Genomic DNA, 7,219 nt, shown 5'->3' with positions numbered 1-7,219 from the left:
CTCAGCAGAGCATTATATGCGAATTATTTCAGTGATTTACGAGTCGTTTGCTAGTCTCTATGCTGTGTACTGCATTATTTTGACAATTTATGAGTTGATCTTGTATCCACACATCAGTGTACAGCATTATTTACGAGTAGTTTGCATGTCTGTGTGCTGTGTAGTGCATTATTTTGGTAATTTAGGAGTTGTTTATGTGTCTGCAGAGCGTTTAACATGTGTTATTTCGGAAATTTATGAGTAGTCTGCAGGTCTGTAGGCTGTGTGGCGTGTTTGTGTCAGTGTAATAAATAAACTAAGTGAAATTCGTCCCTAAATAAATTGCTCGAAAATAAATAAAGTACACTCCTTCCTCTCTCAAGCATCTCAGCACAGGCTGAGTCATTTTCCTGCCATTTTTCCCCCCAGACTGCCATTTAGGATTACATCATAGGACGGACAACAGCACCCTCTGGTGGCAGTACTGTGTACTAGGTCAGTTCGACTCTGGACCTCATGGAGGACACACTGGATGGAGGTACTGCCTCAAATTGTTCAAATAATGACTGCCTGCAAAATAAAGACTTATGTCCATCCTATTCAACACAAGATCAGTCCTTTTCCCCCATTTTCTCCCACCCTGAACCGCCATCTTGGATTACATCATGGGAGGGATGACAGTGCCCTCTGGTAGCAGTGTGGTGTACTAGGTCAGCTGGGCTCCTTACTCCATGGTGAACGCACTTGATGGTGGTACTGCCTCTAATTGTTTAAATAAACACTGCAAATAAAGACTTACATCCAGCACAGGCCATTTCCTTTTCCCACCAATTCCTAGGAAGAGGTGGCGGTCAGATGACTTAGGTTAGTGGAGGTAGTCCAAGTGGCCTATTTTCCTGCCATGTCCTTAGGTTTGTGGGGGTAGCCATGGTGTGTTGCACTGTCCTGATGGAATTTGAACTTCCCACCAATTCCCAGGAGGGAGGGTGGGACAGGAGGGGGTTTACCAGAGAGGGAGAGGTTAATTAATTCATCAATTTAATTAAGTAGTCAATCAAATTAATAAGAGTGAGAGGAGCTATTCCACTAACTCAGACTTGATAGTGTTCTTGTAGCAGTGAGGGGAGAGGTGGTGGGGGGGGAGGGGGAGGGGGTGGGGAACAATAGGTGAAGTGACTGTCAATCCAAAGGAAGGATCCTCTTGGCAGAACAATAGGAGAAAGGTTAAGTACCTGTCAGTCAAAAGAGAACATTAGCTTACCCCCTGAGTGCATACCTGCCCCTGATGTAGGCAACCCACACTAACAAAATGCACTGACACCTGACTTGTCCCCCTACTCCTGCCATTTTTGGCAGTGCCACAGAAGATCACTATTGTAGACGGAGTGGTAGAAAGCAGAACTTATCAAAATAAATAGGCCACCAAAGATAATATCTGAGAGTGGAAGAGCCGGCCAGTGTGGTCGAGCGGTTCTAGGCGCTTCAGTCCAGAACCGCACTGCTGCTTTGGTCGCAGGTTCGAATCCTGCCTCGGTCATGGATGTGTGTGATGTCCTTAGGTTAGTTCGCCCGCATCTCGTGGTCGTGCGGTAGCGTTCTTGCTTCCCAGGCCCGGGTTCCCGGGTTCGATTCCCGGCGGGGTCAGGGATTTTCTCTGCCTCGTGATGGCTGGGTGTTGTGTGCTGTCCTTAGGTTAGTTAGGTTTAAGTAGTTCTAAGTTCTGGGGGACTTATGACCACAGCAGTTGAGTCCCATAGTGCTCAGAGCCATTTGAACCTTAGGTTAGTTAGGTATACCTAGGGGACTTCTGAGGTCTCAGATGTTAAGTCCCATAGTGCTCAGAGCCATTTGAACCATTTTTTCGAGAGTGGAAGAGCGTCAAGGAAAGTTTAGGATGCCTGTGAAGAGTGTGAGACACTGTGTGTGTGTGTGTGTGTGTGAGTGAGTGAGTTCCTATGGGACCATACTGCTGAGTTCATCGGTCCCTATACTTACACACTATTTATAGTAACTTAAACTAACTTATGCTGAGAACAACACACACATCCATGCCCGAGGGAGGAGGCGAACCTCCAACGGAGGCACCTCGCAATCCGTGACATGGTGCCTCAAGCAGCGTGGCCACTCTATGCACCTGTGAGACACTGCACCGATATCAGGCACTGCAAGGCAAAATATTTAACGAAACTTGAAAACGACTTATACTTGGAAACCTGAATAATTTAAAAAAAATGGTTCAAATGGCTCTGAGCACTATGCGACTTAACTTCTGAGGTCATCAGTCGCCTAGAACTTAGAACTAATTAAACCTAACTAACCTAAGGACTTCAAACATATCCATGCCCGAGGCAGGATTCGAATCTGCGACCGCAGCGGTCGATCGGTTCCAGACTGTAGCGCCTAGAACCGCACGGCCACTCCGGCCGGCCCTGAATAATTCAGAAGAGTTCAATCCTCACTGGCAGACACTCAAACATAGACAAAAAGCACAGAGGGACAGGATACAATTTTGTTACTGGCTAACCACCTGAAATGAAAGCGAAGCAGACCAGTATCTTTTAAGACAGCTTCTTAGTGGTCGGCACTCAAAATGTTTATGATTCAGGCAGTCAAAGTTGTATGTAACCAGCAAAACACAGAGGCACGAGTCTTCCTTTTCAGAAGCAGACGGCGGGTATTTACTCTTCAACTAGGTGCCCCGTCGTCAGAATTCTGATTTCAGCATCTTGATGAATGGACGCCTTTTCTGGCAGATTCCACTTCAGCTCTGATCTGGCTGATTTAAACTTGGACTCAGATGCAAGCTGTTGGTACTGAACTAAAATGACTTTACAGCCACACCGCCACCTGCACGTTAATATGGTGAGATCCAGTTGCAACAGTGAGGCCAACTGTGGGGTAAGGTTTTTTTTTGTGTCTAAGATACATTATTCCAGTCTTCGTTCTTAAGACTAAGTGCATTTAAACATTCAACATGCTTCCAGCTCCGGCAATAGATGCAAACATGTATCTTTCAGCAGCGCTTTCTGTTTTTAAGCATACTCTTCCTCAATCATAGTACGAATTACTCGAATATAACTGCTTTATACAGATACAGTTCCACTTGAATGATATTCCAGATGCCTTGTCCACAACTGCCAAGGCATAATATTTCTCTATCAATGACTTTTAATTCATTTCTCTGCATTTCATACAGTAAACTGAGTGGGTTGTGATCCTTATTTAATTTTATAGGTAACGATTTCCTCGACCGTTATTTTCGAGGACAGCGATTATTTTAATTATGTTAGATACACAGAATCTTTTTTACACATGTGATTAAAATGGTAATATTTATGAAGTATCTTTTTCCATGACTGCTTACACTAATCTCGCCACCAGTGTACAGTGACTTTTGCATATATCACTGTACCCCAAGCACGTGTATGGCAAAAATTACATGCAGCAAACTTGTATCCACGTCACATTCAGTGCGTCCACTATTTTCACATAGGATACAATTCCACACAACTTGAATTTTGTCACCAACTAATCCTCATTTGCTTCCAGTAATACTTTTCACTGAAGAAGCAATGTTTACATGGGATGGTATCCGCAACACAAGTAACGATCGTCGATTATCAGAGGAAATTCAAATCTCCATGGAAACCAATTTAGAAGTTCGTTTTTCATTCAGTGGTTGGTGCGGCATGATCAGTACGATTTTCATGTCAGTCTGTCTAGAGGAGTGACGGGACAGAGTTAATTGGATTTTTTGGAAAATACGTTTGTTGGATACCTTAAGGACGTTCCTTTGGCCACGCAGACTACCTCCGTGGTAATGGAGCCACTCCACATTTTACCAAATGTGCGAGGAAACATCTCAACCACACTTGTCCTACTCGCTGGATTTGTCATGGCAGTACAATGAACTGGCCCTGAAATTCGCCAGACCTTAGGCCATAACATTTTTGTTTATGAGGTTAGATTGGATGAAGTCTGAAACGTACAAACGAAAGGTAATTATTATTTAGTCACATCGTGTATACTGCTGCCCTCATTAGGAAATGTGCAGAGCCCCTCATACAAGCAACACAACATGTTCTCCCATGAGTACGCAAATGCAGTGAAGCGGATGGTACATATTCGAACATTTATTGTGAGTTGTGCAACAGCTTTAATATGTGATATACAAGAAAGTGCTTAGAGGTGAATGTGTTAAAAGTGCCTATTTTTCAGTTTGTATACCTTAATCACATGTTGTAATATTTACTAACTGTTGTACATGTGCACGTATGTAATCCTGACAATCTACTGAATAATGGAGAATATAAATTAAAATGTTCAGTAAATGTGTTGTAACTCAGAATCAGGAATAGGGTAATATGTCGATAGCACTTTTTGCTTCAAATTTTCGTTTCTATCATATCGCTGAATATTTACCACTAGCTTATAAACTTGGAATTCCCTAAACATTTGTTTATGGTTGTGCCTGAGACTTCATATGCATGGAATTCATTTTTGAGTTATTAAACTTGTTTGCTTAAGTTTGAAGTAGTATGGTTGTGGACATGAATGAAGAGCTTGTTTCTTTCACTAACATGGGAGGAAGCCACGTAGCGTTCACTGTCGGGAAAGTGACTGACACTACGACCCACGCCAGCAAAGCGCATTGTCTAGCCTTGTGCTCTGCTTACGGTTACGGGATAATTTACGTTCACTAGGAATGATACACATTGAAAGCAAAATGGTAAATCTTTGCAAACAATTGGGATTTGGGGAATAAAACCTCGCTTATCTGTGCCACTTTTGACCTAAGTTTCCATTTCTACAACGTTACGTTGGAAAGCCTCCGAGAGTGAAGTGTCCTGAGGAGCGAGATAATGCATGACACTTTCGATCAGAGTTGTGTCCCACCTCGCCTTTGGGTGGAGTTTCCAAAGAGCAAGTTGAAGCCTCATATTTTCGAGTCACAACAGGACAACAAGTCTTGTCTGACGATCTTCACTGAATTCTCTTAGCCGTTCTGATGTCCAGAAAGCCACGACCATTTTCTAGGAGTTTTTATTCGTAAACAAAACGAAATAAACATGTAATGAGTCAGCAGCCATGTCACAAAGCAAACTTAATAGATCCGTTTTTCGTAGCAAAAAATATAATAAAACCTATCGATAGAAGCACAGCAGTGCCCTTAATGTTTTACCACACAAAGCGAAATCTGTAAATCCCAGTCAAGTAAATTTGCTATCAGCTTGTATTCGTAAAGATAAGTTTGCGACACTTAATTTTGCCACTGACGTAAACTTTCGGAAAACATCAATCACTGAGTTAAAAAACACTAACAACGCCATCTATTCGTTCTTTGGTGTACTACGGAACTAATAGCACTCTTTGATTCTTTGATGTACCTATGCTATGAGATTAAACATCCATACTACTAAGCTGAGCGGACGGTTTTAGATAAAAATTTTAATTACGATAGCTTTTGTTTTGTTCCGATTTTAATGACATAAATCCTATAATTGTCCCCAAGCTATGAACAAACTACTTGTGAAAACGGTATGAAAATTTGTCTAGTGGATTTGGAGATGAGTGTATTCGAACAGACAAACACAGACACTACAGTTTTAGTGTTTTACATTGATATAGACATAACTATAAGGTGTAACGAGTATAGGCTTACATATTTTAAAATATGGTACGTTACTATACACACATCAATGTGTTTGTTGTTTCTTCTCTACGTCGAGCAGTCTTCCCGGAAACACGCCACAAAGCGGCCTGACTTCCCTGCACAGTCGTAACTGCACCACTAGTTGGACTACGTGTGTCAGTAACGATTAACTGTTTTGCGTCCTTATGTTCACATTTCAACACCGGACCTGCAACCGAGGGGAGATAAAGTATTAATGACATGCTCCTGCCACATGTACTTGAAGGTACTAACCAACCTAAAACTACACTCCTGGAAATTGAAATAAGAACACCGTGAATTCATTGTCCCAGGAAGGGGAAACTTTATTGACACATACCTGGGGTCAGATACATCACATGATCACACTGACAGAACCACAGGCACATAGACACAGGCAACAGAGCATGCACAATGTCGGCACTAGTACAGTGTATATCCACCTTTCGCAGCAATGAAGGCTGCTATTCTCCCATGGAGACGATCGTAGAGATGCTGGATGTAGTCCTGTGGAACGGCTTGCCATGCCATTTCCACCTGGCGCCTCAGTTGGACCAGCGTTCGTGCTGGACGTGCAGACCGCGTGAGACGACGCTTCATCCAGTCCCAAACATGCTCAATGGGGGACAGATCAGGAGATCTTGCTGGCCAGGGTAGTTGACTTACACCTTCTAGAGCACGTTGGGTGGCACGGGATACATGCGGACGTGCATTGTCCTGTTGGAACAGCAAGTTCCCTTGCCGGTCTAGGAATGGTAGAACGATGGGTTCGATGACGGTTTGGATGTACCGTGCACTATTCAGTGTCCCCTCGACGATCACCAGTGGTGTACGGCCAGTGTAGGAGATCGCTCCCCACACCATGATGCCGGGTGTTGGCCCTGTGTGCCTCGGTCGTATGCAGTCCTGATTGTGGCGCTCACCTGCACGGCGCCAAACACGCATACGACCATCATTGGCACCAAGGCAGAAGCGACTCTCATCGCTGAAGACGACACGTCTCCATTCGTCCCTCCATTCACGCCTGTCGCGACACCACTGGAGGCGGGCTGCACGATGTTGGGGCGTGAGCGGAAGACGGCCTAACGGTGTGCGGGACCGTAGCCCAGCTTCATGGAGACGGTTGCGAATGGTCCTCGCCGATACCCCAGGAGCAACAGTGTCCCTAATTTGCTGGGAAGTGGCGGTGCGGTCCCCTACGGCACTGCGTAGGATCCTACGGTCTTGGCGTGCATCCGTGCGTCGCTGCGGTCCGGTCACAGGTCGACGGGCACGTGCACCTTCCGCCGACCACTGGCGACAACATCGATGTACTGTGGAGACCTCACGCCCCACGTGTTGAGCAATTCGGCGGTACGTCCACCCGGCCTCCCGCATGCCCACTATACGCCGTCGCTCAAAGTCCGTCAACTGCACATACGGTTCACGTCCACGCTGTCGCGGCATGCTACCAGTGTTAAAGACTGCGATGGAGCTCCGTATGCCACGGCAAACTGGCTGACACTGATGGCGGCGGTGCACAAATGCTGCGCAGCTAGCGCCATTCGACGGCCAACACCGCGGTTCCTG

The sequence above is a fragment of the Schistocerca nitens genome, chromosome 4 (genome assembly GCF_023898315.1).
Source record: "Schistocerca nitens isolate TAMUIC-IGC-003100 chromosome 4, iqSchNite1.1, whole genome shotgun sequence".
NCBI classification, from domain to species: Eukaryota; Metazoa; Arthropoda; class Insecta; order Orthoptera; family Acrididae; genus Schistocerca; species Schistocerca nitens.
This window is presented reverse-complemented; position numbering follows the sequence as displayed.